Below are 25,983 nucleotides of genomic sequence, written 5' to 3' on the forward strand. Positions count from 1 at the left end.
GGAAGAAGAAGGAGTTCCCATTGACATTTTTTTTGGTCTCTCTTATAAATGGGAACATAGTTGTGATAATTGTTATAATATATGTGGCTCTATTGTTGATAATGAAAGATTTATTTATTTGACATTGCCAGAGAGTAAAACAGTCACTTTTGCAAAATTAGTTAAAGATGCTAATCATAGCATGAAATGTAGTGAGTGTAATTCTGACATGTTTTCAACATTAATTTTAAAGGAATACGGACAGTATGTAATTTTAATGATGCAACGATGTAGAGCTGATGGTTCAAAATTGGATACTTTAATAAAGAAGTTTACAGGACAGCAATTATCAATTTCTGGAAAAACTTTTGTAACTGTTGCAATAATTTTTTATGATGGACCTACTGTTACTTCTGGACATTACACAGTTTATCTTAAATGTGAAAAAGGCTGGACACTGTGTAATGATTCCCAATTGATTTTCAAACAACGTTTGCCTTTTGATTTAGCAAATTCCTATCTAATCTTCCTGAAACCTAAATTTTAGACAGATTTGGCAAGATCTCGACAAAATAATTTTACCATTTTACTGGATTACCATTGCAATTTTGTAGAAAAAAGATTTTTTAAATTATCATTTGGCCTAATGGAAAGATAACCAATTGTAATGTGGACTTTTTAAATTTTAAATGAAACTTTGAAAAACCAATAATTTAGAGATTATCGGTAACTTCTGCACATTTTAAATTTTGGAATGTTATTGGACTGCCATTGGAAATTTTTTCAAAAATGATTTAAAAAATTACTATTTGGCCATGCGGAAAAGTAACCAATTCTATTGTGGACTTAATAAATTATTCAAAAAATTTTCGTGAACCAAAATGTTACAGAGAATCGGTGAGATCTGGACAAATTAAACTTTAGAATTTTATTGGATTACCGTTGGAAATTTATTCCAAAAAAAAATTTAAAATTACTATTTGGTCTAAAGGAAATGAAATCAGATGTATTTTGGAGTTATTTGAGATATAATATTGTGATTATACTTCTGAAACAAACATATCAGACGGTATTTTAAAGAAATAAGTATTGGTATTAGATGATATTTTTTTAGAATATTATGCATTTCTATAATGTTAAGTTTAAGTAAAAAAAGAATCAGGGCTTTTTTAATACAATCTTTGTGATTGTTATTTTTTTTTGCCCGCTGTAAAATGATGAATGCAATTGCTTTCACAATTTATAGTGAAATGCAATATATTCTGAAAACAGCAAAAATAAGGCAAAAATATTTTTTGGAAAAAAATGTAAATATGTGTACTGTATTATAAAATGTTTTAAAAATATTAATACTTTTTTCTTTTTTTCCAGATAGATATAGAAAATTTTCGAAAACTACAAACATTTTTAAAACTATTTTTTAAAAAAACAAATGAATAAATATTTTTTCAGTGAGTATGGTAAGTCAATAATAATAATTGTAGTCTCTCAAGGACCTTGTAATGTGTTTATTGATTTTTAGTGTTTTTTTAAAAAAAAAAAAAAAAAAGTACGCGCACCGTACGCGTACGGTAAAAAAAAATAAAAAAAAGTTTTTAAAAACATATGTAAAAAAAAGATGAAAGATAAGGTTGGCTCTTAAAAGAACCGTTGTGTTCATGCAGGGACAGAGGAAAGGAAGCATGGGAAAATTATTCAAAGCGACAAATGTGCTGATCTATTTTGTTGTTCACTAGGGAAACACTGGTCTCCCTATGGCAAATTAGATCTTTACAAAATGTGCAATGAATATCAACCTTCCGAAATCGAGGGTTCATTTCCAGAGGGCCAGCAAAAGGAGATTCTCCCCCCACAGATGAAGGGCTCACCTGACCTGCAGAAGAAGGAGTCAGCCCTGCAGATGATGGTCCAGGCTGAGCTACTGTGGATGTACTGGCTCGTCTTTCTGAAGAGTTACCTCCAAAAAGATGACCATGTGTCCTTCTGTGTACATCCTGGAGGTGTCTCTTCATGGTGTGATTCCCAAAGGAATACTTCCTGTTAGGATTACCTCTAGAAAGTACACGCTTACACAGCTTACAAGTCACTAAGGGTGCATTTACCTTTTGCTGGCCTTCAGGAAAAGTAAAATAATCCCATACATAAGAGGGCTTTTGTTTCCTCGATCTCTGCCTCAAGACAGTGCTGCTAGTGCTAGCCTCACTCTCAGAAGAGCTCTGCTGTTCTGCCATCGTATCCCAAAGACAAACCAGCTCCTTCTCCCAAGGGATCACAAGCAGAAATGAGGGGAATGGGTGTGGTGTAGGAGAGTTCTAGAACTGAAAGTAGTTTCAACCAATCAAAAGTTGTGTTTCATGATCACATGACCTACCGTACGCTTACGGTACGCTTACGGTACGCTTACGGCAAAAATGCGCATGCGCGTAAAAAAGACACGCGCTTGCGCGCATGCGCATAACAGTCACTCCCCGACACTTCCGCGTAACGTGCGCGTGTAGCGTAAGCGCGCACGCGTCCCACGCGCAGTACGCGCGGCTACGCAAAGTGCGTAACTATACGCAAGCAGCGTAGCTAGATTACGGACGTTGCGTAAACCGTACGCTTACCGTGAGCTTACGGTACGCGTACTAAAAAAATATTTTTTTTTTTTTAAAAAGTACTGCAAATAAATTTTACATGTTTATTTTAAAAAATATATTTAAAAAAACATATTAAAGAATTTTAAAAATTTAATCATAGTCTTTATAAAAGGTAAGATAATTAAATTAAAAATATGTTAGAAAAAAAAAAAAAAAAAAATTAGCATTTAAAAAACCTTGCAAATTCACTGAAAAACCCATGGGTTTCACACACGTTATAGTTAGGAATTAGCATTTAAAAAACCTTGCAAATTCACTGAAAAAACCATAGGTTTCACACACGTTATAGTTAGGAATTAGCATTTAAAAAACCTTAGAAATTCAGTGAAAAAACCATAGGTTTCACACATAGTCACTCGTACTAATAAAGAATCAAACATACATTTACTTGCATATACAGTTATACACACACCACCATACTTACTTCTACGGAAACTTACACATACTTAGTCTTTTAAACAATCACTTATAGAAACACATACTTATTCATACAGGAACTCTTCCAATCTCTCACCCTTGCATATACTCACATATATACACCAATAGTCACATATACTAGTTTTAAACATATGTAGTTACTCATAAAGACACTATTGAGACAGTCATTCACTCACTAACACACCCATACACACACTCATCCACCCATGCAGTCCTGCACACATGGTCTGTTCAACACATACAAACAGTGAGTCACTCATTCATGCACCTGTGCACTACGTAATACCCCCCACCGAACCATGCAGACACTCAGACTGATACTCAAAAAACCAACTAATAACCTATATAGACACCCATGTAGCTACTCACCAACCCATGCAGCCACTTATACACAAAGTGAGAGACTGATACAGATATATACATATTTAAACATTACTCACTAAAACATGTATTCACTATGATACACTTAATCAGTCAGTTAAACAATCAATTTTTCAAAAACAAATCATCCATTTAGACACTTATATACCCATTTATTCTTCCATCGACCTTGAGATATACATATATAAAACATATTTAATTTTCAGAAAAACCCACATTCACTGGATGATGTCATCAGTGATGTCATTTGAGATGTCATCAGTGATGTCATGAGTGATGTCACTGACCATGTCATGAGTGATGTAATATGTGACGTCATCAGCAGTGCATTGCGGGCGCGCGAGTTATAGTTAGCTGAACTAACTATAACGGGGCAATTTCATTGGTTTTTTACGAGTAAAATGTCCAGCTAACTATAACATGTGTGAAACCTATGGTTTTTTCACTGAATATATATATATATATACATATATATATATCCAAATAAGCAATTGCAGCCTAATAAACACCAGAACTGAATCAAGCTGTAAGGAATTTCCACCATACATGAAAAACATGCATTAGAAATAGGAGAAACAACAACAAAATTTGTTTAGAAACTGTTTTAACCCATTCCATGCGCATGACGGAACCACGCCGTCATGAGCCACGGGCGGCGTGTGCTCATGACGGCGTGGTTCCGTCATCCTGCGGCCGCTCCACCCACGCAGCACTAATTCCCCGCCTGTGCGGGCGAAATACTGAGTGGGCGGAGTCGTGACGGAACCACGCCGTCATGAGCACAGCTCGCCCGTGACTCATGACGGTGTGGTTCCGTCACGAGCATGGCGGCGCCGCGCTCACCCCGAACCCCCCCAGCGCCGCGGCGGAATTCGCGCCGCAGCGAAGGGGTTAATGCTCAGCAAACAGTAGAAATTCTCATAAATCACTGAAAGCATAGGAAGCTCCCAGGCTGCATTGCGCATACCCAGTCTAAAAAGACTGAAAAGCTAACCTGTAGCTGCATAGCAATAAACTGACACCGTGCCTTTAAGGCACTCCTGACCCCCAGCTTCCCATCATGCCTCAGGGGTGACAGTTAGGTCAGTTGTTCTTTGCAGAGACTGAAAAAGCCATGGTACAAAGAGTTAACAATATCTTCAAAATATAACAATCCTTTGCCCGGGGAGGTGGGAGGGTTGCTTATGACTTTGATGAGGATACCCCTGGAAGAGAACTAGGATTACAGGTAAGTAACTAATCCTTCTCTTCCAGGGGATCCTCATCAATAGTCACAAGCATTAGAATAGAATAGCGAGCCTCACCTCATCTCCCTGCGGGCAAAGGAGAACACAGAAATGTGATCAGTAAGCTTAGAAAACCAAGCTCGGATAGAGCAAAAAAAAAAAAAACCTATCCAAACAGATTCCTCAAGGAGGCTTGGCCTACTTGAGCATCAGTCCTGGAATCAGATTCTAGGCAGTAGTGCCTCGAAAAGGTCTGAACCGATTTCCAGGTTGCAGCCTTGCAAATCTCTGACATTGGGACGTCATGAAAGAAAGCAACTGCGGCCGCTTTCCCCCTAGTGGAATGCGCCTTAGGAGGCAACGGTAAGGGTCTTTTCGCCAGCTGGTAAGCTAAGGTAATGCAGGATACAATCTATCTCGAAATGGATCTCTTAGGGCAGTGATTCCCAAACTGTGCGCCGTGGCACCCTGGTGCGCCACCAAAACCAGCCAGGGGCGCCACTGTCACATTTGCTGAGAAGAATCCATTAGGAATTCCGTTGGCTGCTGGTATGTAGCTGTAGGCCGGGCGCACTGTACCTGGCGCCCACTAGGTGGTGCACTTGCTGACAGAGAGAGAGAGGAAGGAAGTAAGCAAGAGTTGGGAAGCACAGCAAGCTGAGAGCGTGAGATCGCCTGATAAAAGTGTCCTTCTTAATTTTATTTGACCCGACTTGTCTTATTTACATTATGGCATGCTCATTTATTACACTGGATTTTCTTATATTCACTTTGAAAATGTTAGCTGGATAATTACAAAACATACATCTCTCACTTGCATGTGAATGCCTAACTGCCCACGAACCCTGATTGGAGGCGGCGCAACAGCTTATTTTAGTTCACGAGGAGAGCAGTGCATGGGTCGGGTAGTGCGAGCACTGAGCAGCTGGAGACGGGTTTTATAGGATTAATATGCAGAATAAAGGAATCGCCTCAGCTGTTCTACCTTAACTCGTAAACCTGCGACCAAACAGACTGCGTGCGTGCCCTCTGTCGTTATGTTCGAACCTTATTTCCTATGTTGTGTTTCATAGTCAGAGACAACGTGTTGTCTCTAAACGTGCACACATTTCCTCCTAAAAGGCTTTCTTCGTTATGAAAACATGAAAAGTAAACACATAGTAGAGCAACATGACCCCCCTTTCTTCTGTTTGCCAAATATATTTATTTTGTACTAGCACAAGAATTCCGCTTTTTGGTCAACTTTGATTATCTGGAGAGAAGAGGGGAAATAACGCGGAGTCGAAGCGGGTAGAGAGCAAATGGTATACAGGTGATTATGATGGAGGAATATGCTGAAGTGATAATGTGAACACTCTTAGCCGACTTCCAGTTCCAGACATTTTGGTTTCCTATGCAGCTTCATGATACGCCAAACCATCTACTTACACCTCTACAAGTTCCTTCTAAAAGGTAGCTAGTGCCAAAACTTAGCTGAGCCCAGACATGAGAATGTTTCATTTTGTTTTCCTGAGCTTCATCTTTTCGGCTCACTAAATAGAGACACTATTGTATACTCCAAGCCTACTGCGGGAAAGGCAGAAATAACGAGCCGCATACATTAATTACTGCAGAGCTGTGAAATACAAGCACAAGTGCTCGTCCAATCCAGCTTGATTCTTTGCATTTTGGGACTCGTAGTCCTGAATTTATAGTCTCAAACAAAACTACAAGCACCATAATGCAAAGAAAAGCCTGTGCTGGAAAAATTACTCGTGCATGGATCTGGGAAACTCAAGTGCTCTGTTAGTGCGGGGATCCATTCCCCACTGGCTGCTGCAACTCGGCTCAACATCCTATGATTCTTGGCAAATCACTTAATCTCCATGTGCCTACAAAAAAAAAATAATGTGTCTTTGTGCAATGTAACTGAAGCTCATGTAAAGCACTCCAATACCTTTGGGTTGATTCTGCGCTATATAAAACTGCCCAAACAAAAGTTACAGCCCATGCACGTTTTAATTTTGACTGCCATTGTAAGGTTGATTAAATTGGTTCCACTGTGTAGTAGTAAGTAAACCATTATTAATGAGTGCCAAAAATCAATGCCTTTAATAATTATGTAATAGATAAATGGTTGAGTGTATAATTGTTTACATACATACATACTGATGGCAAGCCCCCAGCACCTGTTCACAGATAGGACACAATTTGGACAAAATACATTTTGCCTTGTAAATGTTGTGAGGAATTTCTGGTTGGGGGCTGTAAAGGGAAAGAGAGCATCCAATCCACCTGCAAGGTTATATCTCCACACAGGAAGCACTTCCTGAATGTAGTTGCCCTGCATGTGTCCGAATATTGGCATTCAGCTCCTGGACACAGCCAGGATGATTTACCCCTGTTGGCCTGAAAATTGGCTTCGGCACAAAAATTACAGCTGGAATCGGAATTCTCACAGTTCCCACTGGAGGACTGTTCACTAAGGATCAAGAGCGAAGCCATCACCACTTTCACTTTATTGTTTTTTAAAACAAAAAATAGTTTTAAAAATTCCATCGGCAGACCCCAGTGCTGAAGAGTATGGTTTCTGACTTAACCAATTTTTTATTAAACAACTGTTATACTTTCATTTTGTTACATCTATGATTATAATACCTTCATCGGCTTCATCCCAATTATTTTCAGGGAGAAAAATGGAGGTACTCCCGAGGCAGGGTTTAAATCCCCCCTTACTTCCTCCTACCCCTCCAAAAAAAAGAAACATAAAGGGGAGCCGTAGCCAATGGTCAATAGGCCAAGGGAGCCGCGGGTCAGAAAAGTTTGGGAACCACTGTCTTAGGGGCTGGGAAGCCTGTTCTCATGGTGCCATAATTGACAAATAACTGATCTGTCTTCCTTATGCCCTTGGTACTGTCTAAGTAGAACTTAAGCATCCTCTTGAAGTCTGAAGAATTAAGCGACCGCTCAGCCGGGGTCGCTGGATTTGGGAAAAAAGATGGAATGGAATGGACTGATTGATATGAAAATCAGACACCACCTTAGGGAGAAAAGATGGATGCGCCCTTAAAACTACTCTGTTATGGTGGAAAACACTGTAAGACTCATTGGTACACAGCGCTTGGATCTCGCTTACTCTGCGCGCTGATGTAAAGTCTACCAGAAAAGCGGCCTTCCAAGACAAATGCTGTAAGGAAGCTCTGTGGATTGGCTCAAAAGGTGGGCCCATCAATTTAGATAACACCAGGTTCAACTCCCATGGAGGAGAAGGGTTTCGAACAGGGGGATACACTTTCTTCAACCCCTGTAAGAAGTCCTTGACCACCTGCATTTGGAAAAAGGAGGGCTGACTAGGTGATCTCCTGTACGCCGTAATGGCAGATAAATGCACCCTGATAGAAGTATACTTTAAACCCGATCTTGCTAAGTACAGAAGGTAAGGGAGAATGACAGCCTCCTGCCCCGTCGTAGGATCAAGGTGATGTTCTCTACACCAAAGAAAAAACCTCTTCCACTTAAACGCATATGACGCTCTTGTGGAGGGTTTTTTCGCTTCTTTCAAAATATGCATGCAATCAGGAGGCAGTTTCAAATGTCCGTATTGCAGGACCTCAGGAGCCATGCTGTCAAGTTCAGTGTAGGAAGGTTGGGATGAAGAATCCTCCCGCCCATCTTGGTCAGCAGGTTCGGCCTGCAAGGTAGTCTCCTGTGTGGAAGTACCGACAGATGAAGAAGGTCTGGGTACCACCACTGCCGTGGCCAGTCTAGAGCTATCAGAATCATCGTCATGCTGGATCTGAGTAGCTTGGACACCACCTTCGGGATCAGGGGCAGAGGAGGAAAGGTGTAGGCAAATGTCCCTGACCAGTCCATCAAAAGCGCATTCCCCCTTGTCCCTGGACGGTGAAATCTGGACGCGAAGGCGTGGCATTTTGTATTTTCATCGTCTGCGAATAGATCTACTTCCGGACGACCCCAACGATGGAAAAGGTCCGCCACCACCTCGTCGTGTAGCACCCAGTCTGGCTGATCTTCGAAGTGCCTCCTGAGTGCGCCTGCCTTGACATTTAGCTCTCCTGGAAGGTGTACTGCCACCACCGAGAGGTTCCGGGGCGAGAAGCCAGTGCCAGATCGCCAGTGACTCCAGGGAAAGAGGACACAACCGAGTTCCACCCTGTTTGTTTAAGTAGAACATGGTCGTCGTGTTGTCGGTCTGGATCAGGACCGAATCGGACTCGATTGCCGGTAGGAAAGCTTTCAGAGCAAGGTGGACTGCTCGTGGCTCCAGCATATTGATGTGGTAGGTCTGTTCCTTCGCAGACCACCGTCCTTGTATCTGAAGGTACCCCATGTGTGCCCCCCAACCTTGCAGAGACGCGTCTGTCACCACCGATTGCACTGGAAGCGGCTGGTGAAAAGGGACTCCCACCATCAGATTCCGCTGCTGAGTCCACCATGTGAGGGAGGATCTCGCCGCCTGGGAGAGACATATCTGATCTTCCCAGCGACCTGTTGACTGATCCCACTGGTCCTCCAGAGTCTGCTGCAAAGGCCGCATCCTCAGCCTGGCGTTGGGAATGAGAAAGATGTAGGACGCCATGGATCCTAGCAGGGATGCCACCTGCCAGACTGTCGGATTCTGCACCTGGAGCAGAAGCCTGCACTTCTGTCTCATCGAAGACAGTCTCTCCTCCGAAGGATACGCTCTTCCCACGCTTGTGTCCAGAACGGATCCGAGGTAGTGGATGGTCTGGGTGGGATGCTGCACTGATTTCTCCATGTTGACATGAAGGCCGAGATCGTGCAACTGTTGTAGACAGATCTGGAAGTCGTGCCTCACCTGCAGCGGGGATGGACCTTTCAGCAGCCAGTCGTCTAAGTATGGATAGACGAAGAGACCTTTTCTGTGAAGAAAAGCTGCCACCACTGCCATGCATTTGGTGAAGACTTGAGTCCAAAGGGCAGGACCTTGTATTGATAATGTTTGTGGCCGACCACAAACCGTAGGTACTTGCGATGACGTTTTGCAATGGAAATGTGGAAGTACGCATCTTGGAGGTCCACCGAACACATCCAATCCACTACTAGCAGATGTGGACATATTTGGTGAAGGGCCAACATGCAAAACTTCTCCTTCACTATGACCTTGTTCAGAAGTCGAAGGTCCAGGATCGGTCGAAACTTGTGCTCCTGATCTTTTTTGGGGACAAGAAAGTACCTGGAGTAAACTCCTTTTCCTCTTTGAGAGGGCGGAACCTCTTCTATAGCCTGCTTTTAAAGAAGAGCCCTCACCTCCTTTCGAAGCAGCTTTAACTGGTGAGGACGGGACTTTTTCAGTGGTATGTCCTTTGGAAGCGCACAGAAACTTAGCGCGTATCCATTGCGCAGTATATTCAGCACCCAGCGATCTTTTGTGATGCTGACCCACTCTGTCAGATGTTGTGAAGCACTTCCTCCCACTGGAGTGGGCAACGGCGGCTGAGGAAGCCACTGCTCAATACTTCCCTCCCACTCTCGCCATGGTAGAGGACTGCTGCTGGTGACCCCCTCTACCTCTGTTGGACTTTCCTCCCCAAAACTGGGACTTCCCCTTGTTCTTGTTCTGGGACCACTGAGGGGTTTGAATCCTCTGTTGAGGCCCCTTGCGCTGGTTGGATTTGTAGCGGCGTTTAAATTCCTTCTTTTTCTCCAACCCAACCGCCTTGAGGGTGTCCAACTCGGTCTCATTCTATTCATCTCTTCATCTGCGTGTGTGCAGAAGAGAGAAGAGCCAGAGAATGGGAGGTTCAAGATCCTCTGCTGCGCATCTGGTTTTAGTCCTGTCAATCTTAACCAGGACGATCTCCTGGCACATATTCCATGCGCGTAAGAGTGCGCTGATAGCACCGCATCATCTGCCGCTGTGCTAATCATTTGATTTGCCACCAAAGATCCCTCAGTGACTATCTCGTCAAAATCCTTTTGGTCTTCCTTTGGGAGCTTGGTTTTGAACCGCTCCAAAGAGTCCCGGAGAGCTCTGTTATAACGGCCTAGCAACGCAGCCACGCTGGAGACCTTAAGGGATGCAGCCGCAGAAGTGCAGGCTCTGCGACCCCACGAGTCCTGAGACCTGCTCTCTTTATCCGGTGGAACAGAAGAAGTGGCCGTTACAGCATGCGTCTTTTTTGCTGCCGCCACGATGACTGAGTCTGCAGGAGGGTCCGTCTTGACAAAGACCGGATCCGAGGTAGCCGGCTTATATTTCTTTAGGATGCGAGCCGGCACCGCTTTGATGGTTGCTGGAGTTAAAAAAAGTGTCCATGACCGGGTCAAGGATCCCAGGAACCAATGGAAGCAATGGCCGAGATGCAGTCTTCTGATGAAGAGTCTCAAAAATCACTGTCGTCGTGACTTGCGGGACAGACATCTGAATGTTGAGCTTCTGAGCACCCCTCTGCAGAACCTCATGGTATGTATTAATGTCATCTATGGGAGAGACCCTGGACACCGGGCTGTCCGATAGTGTGGGGGAATAATCCCTCCTGGAGAACCGGGTAGAGGAAGTCGAGGAATTAGATGGTGTTCTTCTACTTCGCCGATGAGCACGGTGCCTCCTTTCTCGTGATCTGACTGTGCGTTCTTCTCGCCTGGGGGAACGCAATCTATAGTGCCGTCTCTCAGTGGACCTCTCATGCCTATGCCTGGGAGAACTCACTCTGTCCACTTCATCCACCAATCTCTGAAGAGGAGATCTTTGAACTGGACTGACATACTCCTGCATTCGCCTTGTCGCCCCTGAGTCCTGCCAGTGACGTAAGGGCAGCTGCCATCTTGGGAACAACTGAACAGCAGAAGGGGCCTCCTTTTGTCTTGAAGGAGACTTGCGGACATGGCTAGCAGCTTCCGGAGTCGCTGACCTTGAAGAAGTCCTCCTGGAAGAGTGAGAGGACGAATGGCGCGAGGCTGACTCCGTCACCAGGCTACCGATCCATCCCCAGACCTCACCGAGGCCTGTCTCAACGTCGAGCGTGCTCTCGACGTCGAACCTGCACGCATTCCAGACATTGATCTTGGCTCCTGACTTCTCACTAGTTGGACCTCCCGTCTGCTCGGCGTCGAACGGCGACTGGTGCCGATGAGAAGCAGGTGAATAATGATGTCTCGACGTCGAACGGCAATGTGAAGCCGACGACGGAGGGACTCTCTCTCTCGACGCCGAGTGTCGTGTAGACGACGGCGGAGCTGTGTCCAATCTCGACGTCGAAGGTCTGCGAGACGACGGCGGAGGGGTATTTTTCACCCTCGACGCCGAACGCCGTCAAGACGACGACGGAGACCTCATACTCGATGCCGATCGTCGCCGAGTTGACGACGGCGGTGGAGTCTTTGCTCTTGACGTCGATCGCTGATGGGACTGCGATGACAGAAGCGAGCCTGCCCTCGACGCCGAACGTCGTGCCGACGACGGCGGGGGGGGTCTTCGCTCCTCGACGCCGATCATCGCCGAGTTGATGACGGCGGAGGGCCTCTGCTCCTAGACGCCGATCATCGCCGGGTTGACAACAGCGGAGGGTCTCTGCTCCTTGATGCCGATCGTCGCCGGGTTGACGACGGCGGAGGGGTCTTGTCCCTCGACGCCGATCGTCGCCGGGTTGACGATGGCAGAGGATCCCGAATCTTCGACGTCGACGACGTACCTTTTCTCGACGGTGAGCCCACTGTCGAAGGTCTTTTCTTAGATAAATGACCCACCTGAAGATCTTGTCTCAGCGCCGAGCCCGATGCTGAAGCAGAAGGACGCGAGGACTTGCTTCTAGAAAGCGTTCTAGACCTCTTGGAGCCCTTCCTTACCGGGGACCTTTCTCTAGATGATTTATCTGCCAGGCCATACAGGCGAATTCTTTCCCTGTCATTTAAGGTTCTTCTGGACAGGTTCTGGCAGTGAAGGCAGGTCTTAGGATCATGATCCTCAGGTAGACAAAGAATACAAACCTGTCAGAAAAAGACAGCTTCTTACTTCAAAAGATGAAAGACGTCGAAGTAAGGAATAAAAGTTGTGAAAAGTGAAAAGAACAACTGACCTAACTGTCACCCCTGAGGCATGATGGGAAGCTGGGGGTCAGGAGTGCCTTAAAGGCACGGTGTCAGTTTATTGCTATGCAGCTACAGGTTAGCTTTTCAGTCTTTTTAGACTGGGTATTTGCAATGCAGCCTGGTAGCTAACTATGCTTTCAGTGATTTATGAGAATTTCTACTGTTTGCTGAGCATTAAAACAGTTTCTAAACAAATTTTGTTGTTGTTTCTCCTGTTTCTAATGCATGTTTTTCATGTATGGTGGAAATTCCTTACAGCATGATTCAGCTCTGGTGTTTATTAGGCTGCAATTGCTTATTTTTATATATATATATATGTATATATATATGTGGGGCACATATAATATAGTGTTTCCGGGGTCCCGCGCATGGGCGGGAATATTCTAATGCTTATGACTTTGATGAGGATTCCCCTGGAAGAGAACATGTTGTGCAAAGTACCAATGGACTGGGATGTGATCCAAGTAATTACCAGTGGCTGAGATGAATCCAAGTTTTCCATCCATCGCTTTATTGTATACTTTAGTATTTTAGTCTGAGGGCAACTTCTGACCTGAAAGATCCTAAGAAGAAGAATCACTTCTGGCTCTCTCTGAAAGAGCAGCTTGGCTTAGGCATAGACCCTGCTTGTTCCATTTTGTGGGGAGAAAAATAAATATTGCAATAGTGAATAAGCAGTACTGTTTTGGCCTCCCAGCTGAAAGTCATTTTGTGATTCAATCAATCAATCAATCAAAGCATTTATATAGCGCACTACTCACCCAGAGGGTCTCAAGGCGCTGGGGGAGGGGGGTCCGCTACTGCTCGAACAGCCAGGTCTTGAGTTGCTTCCTGAAGGCGAGGTGGTCCTGGGTCAGGCGGAGGTGGGTCGGGAGGGAGTTCCATGTCTTGGCGGCGAGGTAGGAGAAGGACCGTCCCCCTGTGGTGGCTCTTCGGATGTGGGGGACGGCGGCGAGGGCGTGGCCGGTCGATCGAAGCTGGCGTTTGGGAGCGTAGAAGTTGAGGCGGCTGTTGAGGTATCCTGGGCCTTGGTTGTGTAGGGCTTTGTGTGCGTGGGTGAGGAGTAGGAAGGTGATTCTCTTGTTGACCGGGAGCCAGTGCAGGTCTCTCAGGTGTCCGGAGATGTGGCTGCGACGGGGGATGTCCAGGATGAGTCGTGCTGAGGCGTTCTGGATCCGCTGGAGTCTCTTCTGGAGTTTGGCGGTGGTTCCGGCGTAGAGGGAGTTGCCGTAGTCCAGACGGCTGGTGACGAGGGCCTGGGTGACCGTCTTCCTGGTCTCGGTGGGGATCCACCGGAAGATCTTACGTAGCATGCGCAGGATGTTGAAGCACGACGAGGAGACGGCGTTGGCTTGTCTGGTCATGGAGAGGGAGGAGTCGAGGATGAAGCCCAGGTTGCGTGCGTGGTCTGTTGGTTTGGGTGCGCTGAATAGGGCGGGGGGCCACCAGGAGTCGTCCCAGGCGGAGGGTGAGGATCCCAGGATGAGGACTTCCGTCTTGTCCGAGTTCAGATTCAGGCGGCTGTTCTTCATCCATTCGGCTACCTCTTTCATCCCTTCGTGAAGGTTGGCTCTGGCGGTTGCGGGGTCGTTGGTGAGGGAGAGAATCAGCTGGGTGTCGTCGGCGTAGGAGATGATGTTGAGGTTGTGCTGGCGTGCGATGTCTGTGAGGGGGCTCATGTAGACGTTGAAGAGGGTTGGACTGAGCGAGGAGCCTTGAGGAACGCCGCAGATGACTTCGGTGGCTTCAGATCTGAACGGGGGGAGGCGGACTCTCTGTGTCCTTCCGGCGAGGAAGGAGATGATCCACTCCAGTGCCTTCTCCTGGATTCCGACATTGCTGAGTCGCTGCACTAGTGTACGGTGGCAGACAGTGTCGAAGGCCGCGGAGAGGTCTAGGAGGATGAGGGCCGCTGTTTCTCCGTTGTCAAGCAGTGCTTGGATGTCATCGGTGGCTGCGATCAGGGCGGTCTCGGTGCTGTGGTTGGCCCGGAAGCCAGACTGCGAGAGGTCGAGGGAACCGTTCATCTCGAGGAAGGCGGCCAGCTGCTTGTTGACGGTCTTCTCGATGACTTTTGCAGGAAACGGGAGCAGCGAGATGGGGCGGTAGTTCTTGAGGTCGGTGGGGTCGGCTGATGGCTTCTTTAGTAAAACAACAGTTGATGGACAGAATGCAGAACAATGTCATACATTCACCCCAGTACAGAGATCTGGGCCTAAATCCATCATTTTTTTGCTCACCATGCCGTTCCAGTTTGAACCCAGCCATATGCAAATCAGTCTTGACCCTGTGCCACATGGGAACAGTCCAGCCCGAACTGCCAAGCCAGGTCCTCCCTGGACTGGAAACAAGCATCCTAGGACCGGTTTCGGGGTTTCACCCCTCTTCAGCCAGGATAGCTTGATTCCAGTGGCATGGAGAGCACGGGACCCACGTCTGGGTATACCCTTCCCACTCGGGGTGACAAATGCAAAACAACAGTTGATGGACAGAATGCAGAACAATGTCATACATTCACCCCAGTACAGAGATCTGGGCCTAAATCCATCATTTTTTTGCTCACCATGCCGTTCCAGTTTGAACCCAGCCATATGCAAATCAGTCTTGACCCTGTGCCACATGGGAACAGTCCAGCCCGAACTGCCAAGCCAGGTCCTCCCTGGACTGGAAACAAGCATCCTAGGACCGGTTTCGGGGTTTCACCCCTCTTCAGCCAGGATAGCTTGATTCCAGTGGCATGGAGAGCACGGGACCCACGTCTGGGTATACCCTTCCCACTCGGGGTGACAAATGCAAAACAACAGTTGATGGACAGAATGCAGAACAATGTCATACATTCACCCCAGTACAGAGATCTGGGCCTAAATCCATCATTTTTTTGCTCACCATGCCGTTCCAGTTTGAACCCAGCCATATGCAAATCAGTCTTGACCCTGTGCCACATGGGAACAGTCCAGCCCGAACTGCCAAGCCAGGTCCTCCCTGGACTGGAAACAAGCATCCTAGGACCGGTTTCGGGGTTTCACCCCTCTTCAGCCAGGATAGCTTGATTCCAGTGGCATGGAGAGCACGGGACCCACGTCTGGGTATACCCTTCCCACTCGGGGTGACAAATGCAAAACAACAGTTGATGGACAGAATGCATAACAATGTCATACATTCACCCCAGTACAGAGATCTGGGCCTAAATCCATCATTTTTTTGCTCACCATGCCGTTCCAGTTTGAACCCAGCCATATGCAAATCAGTCTTGACCCTGTGCCACATGGGAACAGTCCAGCCCGAACTGCCAAGGCAGGTCCTCCCTGGACTGGAAACAAGCATCCTAGGACCGGTTTCGGGGTTTCACCCCTCTTCAGCCAGGATAGCTTGATTCCAGTGGCATGGAGAGCACGGGACCCACGTCTGGGTATACCCTTCCCACTCGGGGTGACAAATGCAAAACAACAGTTGATGGACAGAATGCAGAACAATGTCATACATTCACCCCAGTACAGAGATCTGGGCCTAAATCCATCATTTTTTTGCTCACCATGCCGTTCCAGTTTGAACCCAGCCATATGCAAATCGGTCTTGACCCTGTGCCACATGGGAACAGTCCAGCCCGAACTGCCAAGCCAGGTCCTCCCTGGACTGGAAACAAGCATCCTAGGACCGGTTTCGGGGTTTGACCCCTCTTCAGCCAGGATAGCTTGATTCCAGTGGCATGGAGAGCACGGGACCCACGTCTGGGTATACCCTTCCCACTCGGGGTGACAAATGCAAAACAACAGTTGATGGACAGAATGCAGAACAATGTCATACATTCACCCCAGTACAGAGATCTGGGCCTAAATCCATCATTTTTTTGCTCACCATGCCGTTCCAGTTTGAACCCAGCCATATGCAAATCAGTCTTGACCCTGTGCCACATGGGAACAGTCCAGCCCGAACTGCCAAGCCAGGTCCTCCCTGGGCTGGAAACAAGCATCCTAGGACCGGTTTCGGGGTTTCACCCCTCTTCAGCCAGGATAGCTTGATTCCAGTGGCATGGAGAGCACGGGACCCACGTCTGGGTATACCCTTCCCACTCGGGGTGACAAATGCAAAACAACAGTTGATGGACAGAATGCAGAACAATGTCATACATTCACCCCAGTACAGAGATCTGGGCCTAAATCCATCATTTTTTTGCTCACCATGCCGTTCCAGTTTGAACCCAGCCATATGCAAATCAGTCTTGACCCTGTGCCACATGGGAACAGTCCAGCCCGAACTGCCAAGCCAGGTCCTCCCTGGACTGGAAACAAGCATCCTAGGACCGGTTTCGGGGTTTCACCCCTCTTCAGCCAGGATAGCTTGATTCCAGTGGCATGGAGAGCACGGGACCCACGTCTGGGTATACCCTTCCCACTCGGGGTGACAAATGCAAAACAACAGTTGATGGACAGAATGCAGAACAATGTCATACATTCACCCCAGTACAGAGATCTGGGCCTAAATCCATCATTTTTTTGCTCACCATGCCGTTCCAGTTTGAACCCAGCCATATGCAAATCAGTCTTGACCCTGTGCCACATGGGAACAGTCCAGCCCGAACTGCCAAGCCAGGTCCTCCCTGGACTGGAAACAAGCATCCTAGGACCGGTTTCGGGGTTTCACCCCACTTCAGCCAGGATAGCTTGATTCCAGTGGCATGGAGAGCACGGGACCCACGTCTGGGTATACCCTTCCCACTCGGGGTGACAAATGCAAAACAACAGTTGATGGACAGAATGCAGAACAATGTCATACATTCACCCCAGTACAGAGATCTGGGCCTAAATCCATCATTTTTTTTGCTCACCATGCCGTTCCAGTTTGAACCCAGCCATATGCAAATCAGTCTTGACCCTGTGCCACCGGTCCTAGGAAGCTTGTTTCCGGTCCAGGGAAGGCATGGCTTGGCAGTTCGCGCTGGACTGTTCCCATGAGGCACAGGGTCAGACTGATTTGCATTTGGCCATGTCTGAACTGGGGTGGCAGAGTGGGCTAAAGAACGGTGATGGATCAAACCCAGATCTGTTGACTGGGTGTGAGTGTTTGATTGGTTCTGATGCTCCGTCCATCACCACCCCCTTTTGTACCGCTTTGTTCGCCATAAGTTGGCAGGGTATGCTCAGACGTGAGTCCCTTGCTCACTTTGCCACTGGATTCAAGCAAGCCTGGCTGAAGACGGCTGAAATGCCAGAAACCGGTCCTAGGAAGCTTGTTTCCGGTCCAGGGAAGGCATGGCTTGGCAGTTCGGGCTGGACTGTTCCCATGAGGCACAGGGTCAGACTGATTTGCATATGGCCATGTCTGAACTGGGGTGGCAGAGTGGGCTAAAGAACGGTGATGGATCAAACCCAGATCTGTTGACTGGGTGTGAGTGTTTGATTGGTTCTGATGCTCCGTCCATCACCACCCCCTTTTGTATGGCTTCTTTAGTAGAGCGCTGAGTTCGGCGTGCTTCCAGCTCTCCGGGAAGGTAGCGGTGTCGAAGGAGGTGTTGATGATGTCCCGCAGGTGGGGTGCGATGACAGCGTCGGCCTTGTTGAAGACGTGGTGAGGGCAGGGGTCGGTAGGAGATCCGGAGTGGATGGAGTTCATCGTGCGGACGGTGTCTTCGGTGCTGATCGGGGTCCAGGCGCGGAGGATGGTGGTGGAGGGCGGTGGTTCAGTCGTGGCGTGCGTCGGTTGAGGGCTGAAGCTGTTGTGTATGTCCGCGATCTTGTTGTGGAAGTAGGAGGCGAGGGAGTTGCAGAGGTCTTGCGAAGGGGTGATGTCGTTGTTTCCAGCGTTGGGGTTGGAGAGCTCTTTAACTATGTTGTAGAGTTCCTTGCTGTTGTGTGCGTTGTTGTCCAGTCGTTCCTGGAATGCGGTTTTCTTGGTGGCGTGGATGAGTTGGTGGTGTTTTCGGGTGGCGAGCTTGAGGGCAGTCATGTTGTCCGGTGTTGGGTCTCTGCGCCATGTTCTCTAGAGGGCTCGGCAGTTCTTCTTGGAGCTCTTGAGTTCGTCGGTGAACCATGGGGCTTTCTTGCTACCGGGTCTGCTAGGCGGGGTCTTCAGAGGGGCGAGGTCGTCTGCGCAGTTGCTGATCCACTTCGCGAGGTTGGTGGCCGCCTGGCTTGGGTTTGTTGCGCTGGTGGGAGGGTTCATGCTCAGGGAGGTCGCGAGCTGGTCGGCTGTGATCTTGTTCCAGCTTCTGCGTGCAACCTGTTGCTGGTGGTGGTGGATCGTGGTCCTTCTGAAGCTGAAGTGGACGCAGCTGTGGTCCGTCCAGTGGAGTCCGGTGGCGTGGCTGAAGGCGATGTCCTTGCTGGATGAGAAGACGGGGTCGAGTGTGTGTCCGGCGTAGTGGGTGGGGGTGGTGACCAGCTGCTTGAGTCCCAGGTTTGCGAGGTTGTCCAGCAGGGTGGTGGTGTTACGGTCGTTGTTGTTCTCCAGGTGGAAGTTGAGGTCCCCGAGGAGGATGTAGTCAGCGGAGAGGAGGGCATGCGGGCTGATGAAGTCGGCGATGTCTTCGCTGAATTGTGTGCGTGGTCCCGGGGGGATTCCAGCAAGAAATTCAATGTTTGATGTTCTCAAATTGAATGTGATATATAAGACCTAAAAGAGTAAATCATTCTGGGGTTGGTTGCAAGTCCCAAGAAAGAAAGAAAGAAAGAAAGAAAGAAAGAAAGAAAGAAAGAAAGAAAGAAAGAAAGAAAGAAAGAGAGAGCAAAACAAGGAAAGGAAGGAAAGAGGGATGGAAAGAAAGAAAAAGAGAGCAAAACAAGGAAAGGAAGGAAAGGGATGGAAAGAAGAAAAGGAAAGAGAGAAGTAATGAAGGAAAGATAGAAAGAAAAAAGAGAGACAGTAGAAAGAAGAAAAAAGGAAAGAGAAAGTAAGCACGAGTGAAAGAAAGAAAGAAAGAAAGAAAGAAAGAAAGAAAGAAAGAAAGAAAGAAAGAAGGAAAGAAGAAAGAAGGAAGGAAGGAAGGAAAGAAAGAAAGAACAGAAGAAGGAAAGAAAGAAAGAAGGAAAGGAGAGAAAGAAAAAAGTATAAACAGTAAAACTTAATACAAGACCATTTCAAATGGACACAATCTGGTATGCTGTTCAGAAAAGCAAAAGACTGTAAAAGGAATTCACAACAGCATTGGCAGAAGATGGGATCTGATTAAGATCAATTGTGCATCAGACGGGTTCTGCTATCATAACAGGCTCTAAACACAAAAGCAAAATTAAAGAAATCATAAAGTAAAAACATAAACACTGGCACTGAAGGGAACTGGCTTGTAAGTGGATATGCTCCTTGTGGGAGAGCAAAATGCAGGCAGTCAAAGTGAAGCTAACCAGTGGCTTAAGTAAGCTGACCCATTGCGCAAGTTATATACTATAGTGGGTAGAAGCAAGATGTGAATGACGCAACAACAGACCAATGAATGAAGAAGGATGTCTGAAAGCACCTATATGTAAGTATATTATACATATTTTAGAAAGATCAAAAGGTCTTTGCTATCGCCAGACCTATTTTTGTGAGCATATTTTAGTAAAATAGGCCTTGGCTAACTCTAGAACTAAACAGATACATTTATGTTATTCTCCATAGTACAAATTTAAATGCAAGGAAAGCAGATCACTTTGTGAATATGTTAATATCACTGACCACCGTTGAATGAACTCGGCAATAATAGATTATCAAGACAATATGGAGACAGAAGGTTATATGACTATTGCTCTCTAGTTACAGCCGCTTAATTTGACTGATCTGTGAAGTTCAGCTAAGCTGCAGCCAGCTAGATATATTCCACTTTATTTTTGTGAGTATTTGGAATTGCAGTTTTATGTAAATGAGAGCATCTCATGCCATATTATGTTAATGGTGAGACTTTAATTTCAGCAGCACTCCACAGTTCATAAAACTGCATTTCTTCTGCATAATACATCAACCAAGAAGAAGAAGAGGGGGGAGTGAAACAGCTCTCCCATGGAAAGTCTTACAAGTGGTGCCCACAGCCAGGACCTCTAGTCTAGGAAATTTGAGAAGGCGGGACTTAGAACCATTCACTGGCTTACCTTTGAGTCAATCTATTAAATCCTCATTTGGTATAATAAACAAGAAATTTAAAGGGGAATTAATGCTGGTTCACCATCTATCTTGGCCAATAGGAGCTCTCTAAATGAATATATAGACAAGAGCAGGTGTTCAGTCACATATTTTAACCTGTACAAGGTGGTACAGATGGAACATAAATGAGGTAGAAAAATTGGAAGGTGTGGAATAAGGCCCGCAGTTCAACTACTGACTGTGCATCCAAGGACATAAAATTGCTTGGAATACAGTTCAGAGGTAATATCACACCCATGGGATGTTAAGTGACGAACACTTGTATTGATATATTTAGCACTGTCCTAGAATGGGGACTGCAAATGGAATCTGGCTAGGTGCAAGCACTATACTACCTCAGCGATTTTTGGATGGTGAGCAGGCTGGAATGGGTATTGACTCACTGCTTAAGTGTGAAGACCGTGTTTGTGGATGTGTGAAGTAGCAATAGGGTGCGTGCTGTACCTGAGAAGACAAAAGGTCCTTAGGCATCAATCGGACTTCGTGCTGATGGTGTCAGATTGCTTGAGACAAGATGCTTCGGTTGAACAATTTGATGACCACGTGTTGAGGAAAAAGAAATCTGTGTTATAGATGATGCAGCAGGTTTTAGGGTCAATGCTGGGCAGCGCCTCCTGCAGGCAAATGGAGATTCAAAAACACATCACAGAATTTAGGTCACAGAAATGGTCATCAGAGATATACAAACCTGACACATATATTTATACAATTTCAACAGTCTGACAATGTGGATTCAGCACAACCCTTTATTTTGGAGAGCAGAAATATTCTCTGATGCCTTGGGGTTGAGAGGCTTTGACCTATTCTAGAAGGGATACTGGTACGTGGATAACATTAGCCAGATGCCTGGAGAGCAATAACTCTAATATAGTCTACCTGGAATTGTTCCCAGTGGTACTGGCAATGTGGTTCTGGAGAGAAAAATAGAACAATCGAAAAGCGAATCTGAGATGGACAATGAGGCAGTGATAAGAGTGACGAATTACGTCCTATAAATGACCACTTGTTGCTCAAGCTGATGAGGGAACTAGTGTAGTCTCAAATACATTGTTTTGTTTCAAGCCTGTCACATTTGACGCTTGGAATAAAGTGTGGCTGATGGCCTGCATCGTTCAAAGTGGTCAAAAGTCCATTACAACATTGGAATGTTGATTGCTCCATTGAAAACAATGGAGTGATCTGAGATTCTAATGGCTGGTAGAAGCTTAGAGCTCCAAAATGCCAAAGGCCTCACAGAGACCAAGGGGATTCCAGCCCCCTCGAGCTCCGTGAGGCCTTGTTTTAGAAATTACAATATTTTACCCTCTAGGGGAGGGATGCTCTAATAGCCTTAAAGCCCTCCGTAGCAGGCTCTGCTGGCCATTAAAGGCCTGCTCCCTTGTTAAAGGCCCTCGCCTTTGGCTCAGGGAAAACCTGGTCTTAAACAGGTGAAACAGGAGAAATACTATATTTTTCCTCGTTTTTGTATTTCTATGTGTGCTGCATTGTGCCGTACACATAGAAACAGCAAAACACCATTGATTGTTTATGAGCAGGAAGAAATCCCTCCCTGCACATAAACAATCAAAAAAATATATATCTTTTTTAACTTCTATGTGTGCTGCATTAAGCATTACACATAAAAGTTACAAAATGCCATTTAAAGATAGTTTCTGAGCAGGAAGGGAGACCTTCCTGCACATATACAATCTTCCCCTAAACACAGACACCCTTGCAATATGGTGAGAAATTGAGAGCAGATGAGAACACGACACAAATGCTGGGGTGAAGGCCTGGACAGGAGCAGTAAAGACATAGGCAATATAGAGGACAAGAAATAGTTATGTTGAAATGAGGGAATAGAGTGCACACTTTTTCACACAATATGAGCGTCTGTATATTTTTCGCCACCACCCAAAGCTGCAAATAGATAAAGGTAATTAAGGTGAATGAATGAATGTGAAAGAGGATGAAATTCAAAGTCCATTCCCTGAAATGGTAAGAAGTGTGACTGGGCCTGGTGCTGGCCACTCTACTGCAATGTGCGCTTTATGTATCAATTAATCGTTCCTTAGTTTGCAGTTGCACAGGATTACTCTCCAGTGGTGGCTCCTCTGCTGTGGCGGAGGAGCGTCGCCCCACTGCTTTTTAGCAGTGCAAAGTAACAGAAATATAAAACGATAATAACTTTGAGTTATTATCATTTTATGTTTCCTTTGCGGGGCGGGTGGGCGGGGCTGCTTTGCTCTTGGAGCTGGGCAGGGGAGGAGTGGTCTGCCCACTCCTAAACTCCTAAGTGCGCAGTGACTGTTTGGTCGGCCCTCTTGGGCCGCCCAAACCAATCATGTGCACTTTCCCCATTCTCCAAGCAGGCTGCATTACTGCCTGCGTGGAGAACATGCCCAGGCCCCCATTCCCTGGTTGAGCGTTGAACCAGGACGCTCAAAACCATTACAGTGTTGTGATTGGTCAGGGGGCCTGGGTGCTTACCAGTCACAATGCTGCATTGCAGCGTTGTGATTGGTCAGGAGAGCCTGGTTGTTCTTTCTGGCTTCCTGTTGCTCGAGTCCCACGAGGAGAGCAGGAGCAGAGACGTGGGACCCGGTGGCAAGGTAAGTGTATTTTTTATTCTATTTTTGCATTGTGCAACCCCATGCCCCCCCACGCCCCGCAAACCCACCCGCGCCCACTTCGCCACCCTCAAGTCATGCCAGTCGCCACTGTTACTCTCCCACCCCTAATAAGTGGTTGAAGGAGATTTGAGAACTTTCATACAGTTTTTCGAAATAGGGGTAGAGTTTTCATATTCATCCATTTTTTTTCTTTAGAGTGTAATTAGCATTGTTACACTCTGATGTTAATTTCTGAAACATATAGTTACTTTTCTATTTTAAAATAATGTGACTAAATGTGATTATAGAATATCCACATAGAAATTGGGCGGTCACTTTTACTGAAACCAGTTTAGCACGGTTTAGAGTTCCAGGGTTTCGGATATATTGGGCCTCATTTACAAGGTTTTGTCATATGGCAGCACCACAAGCGTTCTTGTGGTGCTGCCGTACGGCTAAAGAAACGGGCACGAATGGGTCATATATATATATGAGTTATGGTGCATTTCTGTCCTTTTTCCCTGCGTTGGCGCACAATGGGCTGCCATGCGCCAGTGCCGCACCCTTGCACCATGGTGCAAGGATGCCTGCATTGCAGGGATGATTGTTTTTGTGCAGGAAGGTACAGAATGCAGAATGCAGCACACTTAGAAAAAGCAAAAATGCAGAGAAATTAAGGTTTTTCTCCTTGTTGCGCCTCCCTTACGCCTCCCCAGGGAGGCATAGGCTTTTGACACATTCCCAGTTTGATAAAATCTCGTAAATCTGGAAATGTGTCAAATTCCATGGATGTTACGTGGGCACACCCACCGTCATACCAATGGCACACCTTCTTATAGCAGGGTGAAGCAACGCCGCGACTTGCGCAGTGTTGCCTCAGTCCATTCATTCAAGGCCATGTAAAGCCACACAGGTTGGCTTTACGTGGCCTTGCAGATATTGCCCTGCTGTGTGCGCCGCTGCACCATCACTAAAAGTGACGTTCCGGCGGTGCACAGGGCCTTGTAAAATTATTTTTCTTCCTTGTGTTCAGTTATTGTACGTTATTCTGAGCAGCACCGGAAGTACAACTTTGAACTGGTGACCTAGCGCGTGAGAATATATAGTCCAGCCACCCAAGCCATACCCCTGGAGTTTGAGGGTAAGAGGTCTCCTGTTGTGAGACATGAAGGGATCTTCGGCGCCCTCACGGACTTCACACACCGCTCTCGTGGTGGAACTGCCGGCTTTGAACACCACGTCTGACACGTGACGCGTCGATGCAGGAGATTGCGAGCGTCGTGCCGCCTTCGGCGTCCTCTCACCCTCCTCACCTGCTCACTTCTGTGAAATCCTGAACTTGTCTTTTTTAATCTCAAATCTGACAGGCCTTGTTAGATGTGACGATGCCAGAAAGATTCGGCGTTGAACAAATCCACGTGGCCTGGGGGCTGGAAGGGTAATGCGGCCCCTAATCCCGGAGTATTGGTTTTGTATCTGAGGTTGACGAGAGGATAGCCGGATAAATAACCAGAGATGAGGAGGGGAAGGAAGGGGCGCAGGGGACTGCGCAAGCAGCTGCTCGCCCTGATAGGCCACACAGCGCTAGGGGGTGAAGGGAGCACTGTCCGGGTGTTAGGCTGTACCCCGGACCCTTGCATTTGTAGGGGGCACCCTTTAGGGTCCAGAGTGGGCCTGCGTGCGATCCACATTCACAAGAAAACTCGGTGTTTGCTTCGAGACAGGAGGCAAGTCTTCAAGACTTCTTGGCGGTCCGGGCATCTTGTTCGAGCAAGAAGGCCCATCAGGGGAAGTATACTGACACCCTGCGGCACCTGCAGTTTATGGGTTTTACACCTGACTGGGTCAACTCTTTCTCTCATCCTTCCAAAGTCGATCAATTGAATAATATCACATTAGTTAATAGGAACACCTATGTATGGCGCTTAGAAATGTCAAGGAATACATGATCACGCAGCCTATTGTCTCACCCACTGAATACATTCCAGCGTCTAATCAAGGATATTCCTTTTAGAAAGAATGCCATTTGAATAAATACCGTACAATTATTACAGGTGGGCGAGCCAACATATTAACATGGGGCAGTTAAGCCAGAGCCTAGCCATAAAAGTGATGGGCACGTAGATCATGCAACAAATATAATTTAAAAATAATGTGTCTACTCAAAATTTAAAAAATGAATTGCTTTAACTCGGGATGCGTTTCACCTTTGTATAAAAGAATATATCACTGTATTGAAAGGTGTTTATTAAAAGTCTGTTTTTAAATATGTGCTTCTAACCTTACTGCCCCCTCCATATCCTGAAGGCTTATCATGTATGTCTTATATGAGGCCTAGATGTTTATTATAGATGGAACAAAATTGTTGTCCAATAAATTAAACACAAGATGTGTTCGTAGTACTGACATGTTGAACTCAAGTATTTCAAGGTCCTCTCATTTGTAATAATTAAGAAAAAGAAGGCTTGGTGAAGTAAAATATTTGCCCAGGATCACACAGTTTGGTCAGGTGGAGCGGCCAGGATTGATTGGATGTTTTTTTGGTTTCTCATTGTGAAATTTTGC

The sequence above is a fragment of the Triturus cristatus genome, chromosome 3_1 (assembly GCF_964204655.1).
Source record: "Triturus cristatus chromosome 3_1, aTriCri1.1, whole genome shotgun sequence".
Taxonomy (NCBI): Eukaryota; Metazoa; Chordata; class Amphibia; order Caudata; family Salamandridae; genus Triturus; species Triturus cristatus.